The sequence below is a fragment of the Bubalus kerabau genome, chromosome 3 (assembly GCF_029407905.1).
Source record: "Bubalus kerabau isolate K-KA32 ecotype Philippines breed swamp buffalo chromosome 3, PCC_UOA_SB_1v2, whole genome shotgun sequence".
Taxonomy (NCBI): Eukaryota; Metazoa; Chordata; class Mammalia; order Artiodactyla; family Bovidae; genus Bubalus; species Bubalus kerabau.
In genome coordinates this window covers 34,856,131-34,869,800 of record NC_073626.1, presented here as the reverse complement: position 1 = coordinate 34,869,800, position 13,670 = coordinate 34,856,131, and positions in this window count along the sequence as shown.

The window sequence follows — 13,670 nt, the reverse complement described above, 5'->3', positions numbered from 1 at the left end:
TCCCCTGTGTCCCCACCCGCTGCCAAGGGCCACGAATGCCCCAAGTCCAGTGGCTCAGAACCTGGGGCTGCCTCCTCCCCTGCCTCTAGAAGTTCTGTGTAGCGAGTGTCCCTCCTGCAAAGGATGGCCTGGATACAGGGCCCTACGGGAGCCTGGGATGGACCCATCAAGCCCAGCCAGACTCCAGAATAAAAACAGCTGTTGACAGTCCACAGGCTGCTGGCATTTTTGTCCCCTCCCTGGGGGTGAAGACAGTGAAGTGGAGGGCAGGGGTCAGTTCATCATTAGCAGGGTGGGGAATGGAGGGAGTGGGGTGTACTGGGGCCCCATAGGGCGGGTCCAGGGACATCATCTTCTCTACCCCCAGGCTGTAGCACATCTCCCTGATGCAAGCCCCACCCACTGCCCCATCTCCCTGAGCTCCTGTTAAATCCAGGGTGGTGTCTGGCCCAAAGGATTTCTGGGTGGGGCTCTGCCCTAAGGTGTCCAGCCTCAGGGGCTGCTTGGTGGGGGCACACGGGGGTGAGCGGACTCTTTCAGCCTGTTCTGGATCTCTTCTTCTGAGCCAGCCTTGAGCCAAGAACTCCAAGGTCCCTCTGGGAGTAGCAGTTGGCCGGCTTGGTTTCCACAGCAACGTGGAAGATGGGGGCAGGGGCACAGCAGAAGGACATCCGCCTTGGGCACTGAAAGACTTGGGTCTGGCCACTGCTGAGCTTCATAACCTTGGGCAGTCACATCTCAACATCTCTATCTGCATTATAAAGGGGCTGGCCCAGATCCCTGCTTCTCAAACGCTCTCCGTGTTGGAATCCTTTGGGAGAGCCTTAAAAACTACCCTTAACTGGATTTCATCCTCAGAGATGCTGCTGATCTAATTGGTATGGGCTGTGGCCTGAGCACTGGGACTTTTACAAGGTCCTTAGTCAGGACCCACTGACTAATGGCAACCCACTCCAGTATTCTTGCCTGGAGAATCCCATGGATGGAGGAGCCTGGTGGGCTACGGTCCACGGGGTCGCAGAGTCGGACACGACTGAACGACTTCACTTTCACTTTCACTAGTCAGTGTTAGTCGCTCAGTCGTATCTGAGTCTTTGCGACCGCGTGGACTGTAGCCCAACAGGCTCCTCTTACAAGGTCCTTGGCAGATTCTAATTTACACTCAAGTTTGAGAACCTGTTCCAGATAACTTCTTCCTGACCATGGTCCCATCATGATATCCATAGAGTGAAGTGAAGTATTAATCGTTCAGTCGTGTTTCTGACTTTTTGTGACCTTTTGGACCAGAGGTGACTCCAGCTGCCTACCTGTCTGGCTGTCCCTAAGGACTGCATGACTCCATACCTCTGTGTCAGCAAGAAGTGCTTGTGTCTTTCCAGCTGAAGTTTATTGCCTCATTGGTCCTGCAATGGAGGAAATTCATGTTTTTGTGCTGAAGTCCCAGGCAGTTTACAAAGTTACAGGTTACACATGGGGTATCTTCTTGGTGCATCAATTTCCTAGAAGATATTAGGAGAAATATTATGATTCACCTTGTAAGTAACTTAAGACATTTAAACATATATACTAACAGATATGTATAGCTATATCCTGGAGTAGAATGCAAAGCTCACATATGTTTGGAGCTAAAAGATTAGATGTCAAAGTCAGGAGGCATTGGCCTGCCATACTCCCTGACTTGAATGACAGTTGGAGGAAAACACTGGAGAAACCTTGAGTCACTCTATGCAGGCGAGGAGAAGCATTAACTCCTGACAGTTCAGGAAGGCTACCTGGAGGAGGCAGCATTTCAGGGAGCTTCTTGGAGAGAGGGGAGGAAGAAAGGAACAGGTTGGAAGAAGGGCATGGCTGGAGCTCTATAGAACCTGCAGCAGGAATATAAGCTCAGACAATGTCTTTCTTGCCCTTGGCTTATAAATTTGAGAAAGTCCCCAAAGATCCATCCAATACACACCACTACCCTAGTCCACACCCTTGAGGCCAGATCACTGGCCCTTAGCCGCCTGCCTGGAGCAGCTGGTGCATGATTGCAACACGAAAACCCTTGTCTTGGCTTTAGAGGCTGCTGCTGAGTCACTATTGCAGAGGTAGCCACTGACCACCCAGGCAGGAGAGCAGCCCAGTTGCCTCAGTGTTCTGCCATTTCCTCCAGCCTATAGGCTCTGGTCTTCCAGCCTTAGGGGCTTCCCTGGTGGCTCAGACGGTAAAGCGTCTGCCTGCAATTCGGGAGACCCAGGGTAGATCCCTGGGTTGGGAAGATCAGCTGGAAAAGGAAATAGCAACCCATTCCAGTACTCTTGGCTGGAAAATCCCATGGATGGAGGAGCCTGGTAGGCTATAGTCCATGGGGTCACAAAGAGTCAGACATGACTGAGGGACTTCACTTCACTTCCACCCTTAGAGAGACCCTTGGCACTGTAAGGTCAGGAACAGGCTTGGGGAAGGAGAAATTCTCTCTCTGTTTCTCCTGTAAAGTCTGTCTGGCAGACTGCCCTTCACCCTTCTCACCCTCTTCCCCTCCCCAGTGGCTGCCAAGAGATTGTGTACAGAGCAGAGAGACCATGGGAGGGGCACTCTGCCCAGTGGTGAGGGTGCCTCAGGGCCTGAGCCCTGGGTTCTCTGTTCTGCAGCCTGGCTATCAGAGAGGGGATCATGAGCCTCGGATGCCACCAGCTTCTTGGCAGAGGGGCTGCTCTTTCTCCTTGGTGACTGGGCCAATGATGCCTGGGGCGCACTGAGCATCCTCTCCAGGCAGGAGGACTGACCTTCGTTTCTGTTCATCCCACCCCAGGGAGGTAGCCCGGAGTACTTGTTGACTACATGGACTGTTTGTAAATTTGTTATTTATCCTCCATTGCATACTAAGTGTCCAGACAGTGCCATCCACATAGTAGGTGCTCGGTACGTATTTATAGTATAAATAAAGGGAGCCTGACTCTGGATTTGAATGCCCTTGCTAGATACTGTGGGACTTGCTTCATCCTGTAAAATGATGAGAGTCGTAGAATCTACTCCCCAGGACTGACATATATAAAACCTTGAGGCAGTCCCCAGTATATGCTAAGCACTCAGTAAGTGTTTGCTGTCATCTTCAATCTCTCACCTTATTTTCCAGTCTCTCCTGCCCCATGAAAGGCTCTCTTTGCTCTCCTCTGAGCTGCTGCTGGAGATGTGGTCGATAGCAACGGGGACCAGCGGGCCTGGCATTTGCCACCTTTGGGGCCGAGGACAGCATCCAGACCAGCCATGTGTGGGGCTCTCTTCCTTTCTCTACCCTTCACATGCCTGCAAAATGTGGTTCGAACACACATCAATGGAGTCTTGCTTGGTGTGAAGGGCAGGAGGGGCCCGCAGATCATGAGGTTGACAATCAAGGGTTCCCCTTTCGGATCCCTTTTTTTTTTCCCTAACAGAATGATCTTTCTAAGCCACAAAGAAGACCCTGTCACGCCCTTGCTTACAGTCCCTCCACGGTTCTCCGTCTCCGGCAGCATAAGCCCAGGACACTGCAGGGGCCCGAGCAGCTCCCAGCCCTCTGCTCCCCCCGCCTCTCCATCTTGTCTCTAGCTGTTAGTCTTGGGCTCCACAAGCCGGTCACCCCAGACGACCTACCCTCCCCAGCTGGCCCGCAGGCTCCCACAGTATAAAGCATATGCTCTCCAGAGAGAGTCTGGCCTGGCCGCCACACAAATGAGATGGCCTCAGAGCTGCCTGGAAAGCCCATACCCTCCCCTGCTCCCCCGACCTCATTTATTATTTTCTTTCAAGGTTCAGCTCAAACATTAACTCCTTTAAGTAGCCTTGACTGACTCCTGCATCCTTCGCGTATTTCCTTCTCAGCATCTAACTGATGAGGGCATGTGCTTCCTTTGAACAAGGCACATAAATGCCACAGGTTCCCCCCACTAGATGGGTAACTTTTTCATTTTTTTTTTTTGAAGAAGAAGTTCTTTATTTTATTTTGGCCACGCAGCATGTGGGATCTTAGTTCCCCGACCAGGGATGGAACCCATGTCCCCTGCAGTGGAAGGGTGGAGTCTTAACCACCAGCCTGCCTGGGAAGTCCCTGGATGGGCCACTTCTTTGTGGGCCAGTATCCCTGGTGCCTAACTTGGGACTTTCAGCGTGGCAAGCCCAGGGAAAACTTGTGGGAGGAGAATGAACAGATTTCTTGGGGTGTGTAATTACTGGTACACATCAAAGCTGAGAGTGGCTGTACCACGGGAGGGTGTGGGCCCTGCTGATGGGTTGGGACGCATTTGGGAGCATGGGTAGTTGGCGGGAAGGCTCAGGCCACTCTGGGCTGGGGTTGGCAGTCTGGGAGCTGGAAGGCCCAGGCTTCTTGTCTCCTGCCCGCTTCCTGGAAGCCTTGTCGGGGCCTCTGGCTGCCAGGCAGGGATTTGGGGTCAGATGGATATTTGTCTCTCTCCTTGTATGAAGGAGCTGTGACGCTCTCACTTTTAATCTCCGGCATGGGTGGCTGCTCCAAGCAGTAGCCCCTTGAGTGACCTCCAGACACAGACTTCTGCCCTCAGGGCTCGCAGCTCAGGTGTGGATCAGAAGAGGGTGAACACCTTGGAAGGTGATATTATCCAGCCCCTGGCCTCCATGCAGGCCTAGACTGAGAGTGGTCCTCCCTTCACTGGAAAAACTTCTGTAGAGGGAGATTCTATAAGGCCTTTTCTCCACCTCTTAACCCCACGCTCTTGCTGGGCTGAGCCTTTCCATATCATTTGTGTGGTGGTCAGGCCAGCCTCTCTCTGGAGAGCATAAAAATTGTGGTTATTTATTTATCCTGATGATTTTTAAAATTGTATTCATTAATAACCATTTATCATGTCTCTGTGTATGTGCTCAGTTGCTTCAGTCACGTCTGACTCTTTTGCAACCCCATGGACTGCAGCCCGCCAGGCTCCTCTGTCCATGGGATTTCCCAGGCAAGAATACCAGAGTGGATTGTCATGTCCTCCTTCAGGGGATCTTCTTGACCCAGGGATCGAACCTGTGTCTCCTGCATTGCAGGCGGGTTCTTTACTGCTCAGCCACCTGGAAAGCCCTTATCACATTTCTACTATAGCTAATTTTTATTGAATATTTATAAGGTGCTGAATACACGGATTTTCTGGCTTTTGTTGTTGTTTGGCTGCACGGTGAGGCATTTGGGATCTTTGTTCCTTGACCAGAGATTGAACCCATGTCTCCTGTAGTGGAAGCGTAGATTTGTAACCACTGGACCACGAGGGAAGCCTCGAGACAATTTAAATAGTTGGGGACATATGCTCTGGGTTCCGGAGAAGGCAATGGCAACCCACTCCAGTACTCTTGCTTGGAAAATCCCATGGACAGAGGAGCCTGGTAGGCTGCAGTCTATGGGGTCGCTAAGATTAGGATACGACTGAGCGTCTTCACTTTCACTTTTCACTTTCATGCATTGGAGAAGGAAATGGCAACCCACTCCAGTGTCCTTGCCTGGAGAATCCCAGGGACGGGGGAGCCTGGTAGGCTGCCGTCTATGGGGTCGCACAGAGTTGGACATGACTGAAGTGACTAAACAGCAACAGCAACAGCTCTGGGTTCAGACAGTGGTCAAATCCCAGCTGTGCCACTTGTTAGCTGTGATGTTGGGCACCTTTCTTCATGGCTCTGTGCCTCAGTTTCCTTATCTGTATAATGGGGATAATACAGGGTTGTTGGTAGTTGGTAAGGTTGTGGTAGAGCTTAAGTGAGTTAATGCATGAAAAGCTTTTAGAGGAGCACCTGGCGTGTAGTAAAATGCTCAATTCACATGAGCTGTGCTTATTACACAGCCACTGTGTAATAATAATAACACCTTCCTGTTCCAGATCTGGCCTGTTTGTCGTTCACGTCCACACACTTACCTCACCAGACCAATTCAATCTGACAGACATTTCCTTGCTGTGCTCTCTGTGTGAGGTCTGAGCCGTCCTGTGCCAGGCATTGACGGAGGAACAGATGTGTTAAGTTGGAGTTCCTGTGCTTAGGATGCTGTGAATCCCCTGGACACATGAGGCTGGAGACAGAGGATGAATAAGACAGGTTTCGCCCCCAAGAAACTCACAGTCCAGATGGGAGGCTGGTGTGGAAACAGACCTGGCTGAAAAATGAAAGGGCCATTGAATATAGAAGCTACAGCCACTTTTTCTGCTTTCTAGGAATGTACTATGTTTCATCTTGAGGAAGTGGTTCTTTTGTGGGGAAAATACAGCAATGGGACCTTTGGGTGAGACAGGCCTGGCCTTGAATATGTGAAGATGAGGTCAAGAGGGAAAGTTTTGCATGTTAATCAGATGTTGAGGAAAGTGGCTTCGCAGAGGCAACCCAGCAGAGGTCCAGTGGGTGAGGACCAGCAAAGACATCTCTAGGTTGAATGAAATCTCATCTTTTTTATTTTATTTTTTAAATTTTGGCCGTGGCATGCAGCTTGCAGGATCTCAGTTCCCTGACCAGGGGATTAAATCTGGGCCATAGCAGTGAAAGTACAGAATCCTAACCGCCAGACTACCAGGGAACTTCCAATGAAGTGTCATCTGGATTTAAAAAATTTATTTTTCCTTGGTAGGTAATATATTTGCATATTTCAAAATTTCAAGTGTATGAAGGTGTAAATGATGAAGAGTGTGCCTTTGCCCCTGCCCTCCTCCACTAAGCTTACCACCAGGCTCACGTAACTGCCGGGGGAGGAGCTGGGAATCAAAACCTAGGAGTCTGGAGCTTCCGGTCTGAAGTCTATGCTCTGAACCTCCCCGTGTTCCCCGGCTTCACAGGTGAGGGGGCAGAGCCCAGAGAGGCAGTCACACCGCAGGTTGATGGCAGAACGTAGGGGGCGAGAAGCCAGGACCACACTGAGGACCCTTCCGCTAGCACATTGCCTCAGTTTGCCTGAGGAGCCCAAAGTGGGGCGGGGTGGTGTGGGGGAAGGGTCAGCAGGCGTGTGGTTCTGAGATGGTGGTTTGTTCTGGGCAGTGGTGGTGGGGACAGCCTGGTGCCTGGAGACGGGCTAAACAACCTGCCATTACAGGTTGACCTGGGCTGTGCCCCAAAGACCCCTGCTGTGGACTCAAGAGATATATCTGACTCTTAGTGCCCCTTTCAACTGTAGTTTGTCCACTTGGTGGCTTTTTTTGTGACCCAGACTAACACCTTGCCCTGTCCTCAAGCTCACCAGGTAACTCTCTCTTTCTCCCCAGCTGTCCTCAGTAGCATCATTTTACCACATAAGCAGGATTCATCGTGTTTTGGGGGTGGGGGACATTTAAAAAATTTTATTTTGACATGTGCACACTGCTGTATTTATCTATTATTTATTTGTTTTCAGCTGTACTGAGTCTTTGTTGCTGCACACGGGCTTTCTCTGCTTGTGGAGAGCGAGGGCTACTCTCTAGCTGCAGCGCACGGGCCTCTCATTGAGGTGGCTTTTCTTGTTGCAGAGCACAGGATCCAGGTGTGAGGGCTTTCAGCAGTGGCAGCACAGGGGTGCGTTAGTTGTGGCACGCAGGCTTAGTTGCTTCGCAGCATGTGAAATCCTCCTGGACCAGGGATCGAACCCTGTCCCTTGCATTGGCAGGCAGATTCTTACTCACTGTGCCACCAGGGAAATCTGGTCGGGGGCAGTTACTCAAGGAAACAAAGGAACCGCAGGCAGGTGAGAACTGTATATGGTGAGGGCTCCATAAATGCTCTCGGTGGCTCCCTGTCCAGGTCTGATGAAAGTGATTTGGGGATCAAGGGTGATGGCCTCAAGATTCTCTGACCTCTTTCAGAATGGGGCACTTTCAACAACTGTCCCACTTAGGCTAGGGAGCGCCCCACCTCGCTGTTCCTCACACCCCCTCTCCCCTCCCTCAGTCACAGCCCCGGCATCTCTCTGCTGCAGCGTTGCGCCCACTGGTGAGTCTGTCTCAGAGAGAGATCAACTCCCCGCCAGCTGAAGACTGCGGGCAGGGCAGTGTCTTCCCTGCCCCCACCGTGCCCTGCCATGGCTCCGCTCCTGTCGGCCTCTCCCAGGCCCTGTGAGCACCTTGAGAGCATCTCAGCCTCCCAGCCTCTGACATAGAGCCTGGCACTAGCTGTGTGCTACGTGAGTGCTAAATTGCTTCAGTATTGTCCGACTCTTCGTGACCCCATGGACTGTAGCCCACCAGGTTTCCCTGTCCATGGAATTTTCCAGACAAGATTACTGGAGAGGGTTGCCATGCCCTCCTCCAGGAGATCTTCCCAACCCCAGGGATTGAACCCACATCTCCTGCATTGGCAGGTAGGTTCTTTATCACTCAAACCACCTGAGAAGCCACTCATTAAAGCCCATGGCACCAAGAAGTGAGTTCACCAGCCTGCCAGTCTGTTTTGAGGAACTCCGTATCTGCCTAGCTTCTCTAAGTCTGGCCCTAGCAGAGTATCCCCTTCCTTCTATCCAGCCTGCCTTTTTTTTTTTTTTTAAGCCGCTTCTTGAGGTGTAATTCACATACCACACAATTCACCCACTTAAAGTGAAAATTCGATGGTTTAGTCTAGTCGCAGAGTTGTGTAACCATCCCCACAAGCAGTTTTAGAACATTTCCATCACTAGCCCACCCATCTTTTGGCTGCACCCATCTTCCTTAGCTTTCAAACACCCACAGTTTTCCTCAACTTAAAAGAAAAAAAGCCTCCCTTGACCCTGCTCTGCACTCTCTGGCCATTGTGCAATATGTTTCCCTCTTTCCGTGACTAAGCTTCTTGAATGAGCGGTTCACACCCACTGCCTTCATTTTCTCAGATTCAATAAACATTTTTTAAAAAGCATCTATGAGGTACTATGCCAGAAGTTTTCATATACATCATCTCATTTAATCCTTATAAACATTTTGTGAGCTGGGAATTATTATCTCTATTTTAGACGTGAAAAATACAAGGAAAGTGACTTGCCCCAGGGGTTTAGCCAGGGTCTGGTTCCAGGTTCGTTTGAATCCAGAGTGGGTGCTCTGCTCTACTGCCTGCCATCAAGGCCAGCTGCACAGTCCAACTTCTGACCTTCTTACTCATCATGTGGTCTGGGTGTCTGTACCTCCCAGCAACCCTCTGATGACCTTGCTGCGCCAATCAGATTGATGACCAGTACTGTCTCTTCTTCCAGCCTTAGTTCAAGCTCTTCCTTCCACCTGGCATCCTTTTCCTTCTTATTTTCTATCTTGGAAAATCTGATAATCCTTTTTTTTTTTTCTTTTTCCCTTCTTAGATCTGGCTCAGCTCTACTCTCTCCTTGGGAATGCCCTATATTTTTGGTTGAGCCTCGGAGAAGGGGTTGACAGAGGATGAGATGGTTGGATGGCATCACCAGCTCAATGGACATGAGTTGGAGCAAACTCCAGAAGATAGTGACGGACAGGGAAACCTGGCATGCTGTGGTCCATGGGGTTGCAGAGTCGGACACGACTGAGTGACTGAACAACAAGAACCTGCTTTTGAGGGCTATGACTTGCTTTGTTTGTTATCTAACAGCTTGGTGTTCTTATTGAAATGGTTGTGAGTGTAGTTTTAAATTCCTGGGACTCTGAAACCACATTGGTAGACTGCAACCCACACTTTGCTGTATTATTATTATTATCATTCTAAAGTACCTCATCAGGTACAAGATCAGCTGGCACTTTAAAAAAGTAATTTTTATTTATTTTTTTACCATACCACATTCACGTACCACATGGCATGAGGGAGTTTCCTTCTCCAACCAGGGATTGAACCGACACCTCCTACCGTGAAAGTGCGGAGTCTTAACCACTGGACCACCAGGGAAGTCCCACCTTGCTGTATTATGATGGAACAGGTGCTCAGTAAGTGTTTTAGAAGAAAGGAAAGAAGGAGAGGATAAAGGGAGGGAGGGATAGAGGAAGGGAGGGAAGAGGGAGGCTTTGGGAGTTGATACGATGGTAGTGACAGTAGGTAACCCAGGAGATATGCATGGAAAGGTGTTTTCAATCATGAAATCTACATTAAAGGGCAAAATAAAACTGGTATCCTAGCAAGAGTCCTCACATATGCTATGTGCTCAATGATTACTGTTTGTATTAATTTCAGTGACCTCTACCCTGACCCCATTCCTGGAGATGGTACTTGTGCCCTCCTCTGGGTAAGAAGTCTTCCAAGCAGTACTTGTATTGGCAGACCTCCAAAACTGCTTAGCAAAAAAGTAGATTTACCTATTGCTCACCTGAATCCCTCACGATGTGTTCCATAGGTGTCTTTGGGATATGTACCAGCTCAGCCACCTCATTCAAGAAATACTAATTAAGCACCTACTGTGTGCCCAGCACAGTTCTAGGCACTTGGGATTTGACAGTGAACAAACAGATATGTTTGCCTGCCCACATGGAACTGGCACTCTAGTGGTTGAGAGAGATGACAAAGAAGAAAATACCAAAATTAGTAAAATTTAGGGTATATTAGAGACTGATAAGGACTTTAGAAATTAAGAGTTGAATAGGATAAGGGGAGAGGATTGAGAATGTTGATAGAAGATTGGTTACAGCAGTATATTGTTGGGTCAGAGTAGGCTAACTGAGTGGTGAGATTTAGGATCAAAACCTGAAGGAGGTAAGGATATTTGGGGGCAAAGAATTCAAGGCAAAGAAAACAGCAGAAGCAAAGGCCCTGAGGCAGAAGAGTGTTTGAGGCCAGTGTGGCTGGAGCAGAGGGAAACGGAGGGTGATAGGAGGGGAGGGAGGGAGCAGACTGCTGGAAGCCATTGTGAGCCCCTGGCTTTTACTCCAAGTGGGAAGTAACACTGGTGTGTGTTGAACAGAGGATGGATGAGGTTGGCTTGAAAAGGGTCAACTCTAGCTCTGGTGACTGTGTAGAGAGTAGACTGTAGGGTCCAAGAGCAGAAGGAGGGAGATCTGTGAGAGGCCCCTGAAGTAAACCAGGAGAGAGGGGAAGGCAGCTTGGTTCTGGGAGTCATAGGGCTTGGATATATTTTGAGGGTAGAGCCAACAGGACTTCCTGATGACTGAAGGTGAGATGAAGGGAAGTGTCGATGGTGGCACTGAGCCATTCGTTGGAAGGAAGGAGTTGCTATTAGCTGTGGTGGGGAAGTTATGCGTGAAGTGCCTTTGGAGGGGAAGATCAGGGGTTTGGTTTGGACATGTTGAGTTTGAGCCCCTAGCGGGCACCTAGGGGGCGCTGATGCATAGGCAGTTGATTACTCAGGTCTAGAATCCTGTGCTCTGGCTGGACTGGAGTCTGCTCTTTACCACCTGTGCAAGGCTGCTGCCAGCTACAGAGGGTGCTGGTCCCATAGACCAGATCTGCACAGCGTGTGGGGTGGCTCTGTTTCTGAGGCTTAGTTTCCTCATTTGCAAGACTGGTATAAATAATACATGTTTGGGGGGTTGCTGTGGGAGGTCAAATGAGATAGCCAACATCGAGCACTTAACACAGTGCCTGGCACAAAAGAAGCACTGTAATGGTTGTGAAAAAATAACAAGGAGCCAACCTGGACTGGCTCCTGTGGAAAGAAAAGTGAAAGTATTAGCTGTTCAGTCGCCTCTGACTCAGTGGGACCCTGTGGACTGTAGCCCACCAGGCTCCTCTGTCCGTGGAATTCTCCAGGCAAAAACAGTGGAGTGGGTAGCCATTCCCTTCTCCAGGAGATCTTCCCGACCCAGGGATCAAACCCTGGGTCTCCTGCATTGCAGGCAGGCTGTTTACCATCTGAGCCACCAGGAAGGCCCTGGCTCCTGGGGACCAGTCTTCAAACGGGTTAAGGGGGTGTGGAGTAAGGGGTGGGGAGAGGAAAGGCTAAGAATGAGGTCAGAGCCCAGGGGTGGGGGTGGGGGGATGTGATTTCATTGTTCCAGAGGGACTGGAGCTTGTCGACCAGCAGGAAAGGGTGGGTGTAGGGCCATCCAACTGCAGGTGCTCGGATCAGTTTCTTGGCTTGGGACTGAGCAGCTCTGAGTGTCCCAGCCAGGATGACGACAGGCAGGGCAGGCTGTGCGGTGGCCTGGGGACACTGTCCTTATGCAGTAGTACCCACAAGAGATATTAACCAGTCCTTGGCTTTTTCAAGCCCACATCTTTTAAGAGAAGAATCCAGAATTTCCTCAGCTTTTCTTCCAGGCACAGTACATGGCTTGTGTGGCAAGGGTTTAATGAATGTCAGCATGTATCCTTCTCTCTATATCTATAGAATGGTGGCAAAGAAACCATAGTTTCCAGAATTTCTGTGATGATGATATGTTGTATCTTTGCAGCGGTGGTGATATTTAACCTCTAGGACAACTGAGTCTCAGAGATGTTCAATAACTCCCCCACGGTCACATTTACTATGGGATGGAAGGAGATTTGGGGGCAGTCTCCCTTGGCAGGAGGTCTTCAGCAAGTTTAGAAAGTGAGGAGGGCAGAACTGGGCAGAGTGGAGGGAGGGTCAGGCTCCATCTGGGCAGGGCATGGCTTTCATATTGGGTCCAGGCAAGGTGGGGGAGTGGGTGAACTGGATGGAGGTGCTAGTGAGTGAGACCACAGAAAGTGGGGCAGGGTGTGGAGTGAGGGGAAGGCATCCCGTGCAGTTTCTTGCAGTTCTTAGAGAGGGGCCAGGCAGTGATCTTGGGTGTAAACCAAACCAGGGAACCCTTTGGCGAGGGCGGTGCCATCCTCCCATTGCACAGCTGGGACTGCTTAGGCCTGGTGAGGGTAAGGACCTTGCTCAAAAGTCACACGGACCAACAGTGATGGAGCCAGGATTGTGACCCAGCTCTGCTCAACCACAAAGGCTGCCCTCTGTCCGCTACACGATGTGGTTGCTGTCATGACCTCCAGGCAATAGGGGGATAGACAATATCAGATGACTTTTTGCAGATTTCTTCCAGCAGAAACATTCTCTCCGTCTCTGTCCCTGGTCTGCCTCCACACTCTCCTCTGCCTCCTCCCTCTCTCTTTCCTCCTCATTACTCAACCCCTAGTAACCCCGAGGGCAGGAAGACTGTCTGCACGGTTGAGGGAGGAGGAGATCAGCTCTTCTGGGTGACGCACTGGCACCCTTTGCAGCCTGCCCACCTCCCTCCCACACCACCCACATGGTGGGGAGGCCCCCCTCCCCCACCGCCCCCTCTGCAGGCATCCATGGCTGAGGGGGTCTTTCCCAGAATTAGCCACCAAGAACAGTTGGAGCAGGGAGGGGGAGATGGGAGAAGGGATGGAGGCTAACAGCTTCCAGATGTGCCAGGGCACGAGAGAGTCGAAGGAGCCTCCAGCCCAGTGGTCTCCTGCCGCGGCTGGGAGGCTGGGAGGAGCTGGCCTCTGTGTCCCAGACTTCAAGACTGCCAAGGCAGCTGGGCAGATCCCTACTCAAGAGCTTCATGCAAATCCATGTGAGCAGGGCAAGGAAGACTTCTGTGCTGCACCTGCAGGGAAAACCCCTGTGGCCCAGCTGCTTACTATGCCTTTAAAAATTTTTTTAAATTAACATCCAACTGTTACTTTATTTTGTTTTTAGGCTGCACCATGTGGCATGCAGGATCTTAGTTCTCTGATCAGGGATCGAACCCATGGCTCCTGCACTGTGAGCTCGGAGTCTTAACCACTGAGCCACCAAGGAAATCCCTGATTATTACTTTATTTATATCACTAAGCTTAAATGACTTGGAAGAGACAAATGAGCGGTTCTATCCTATTCCGGG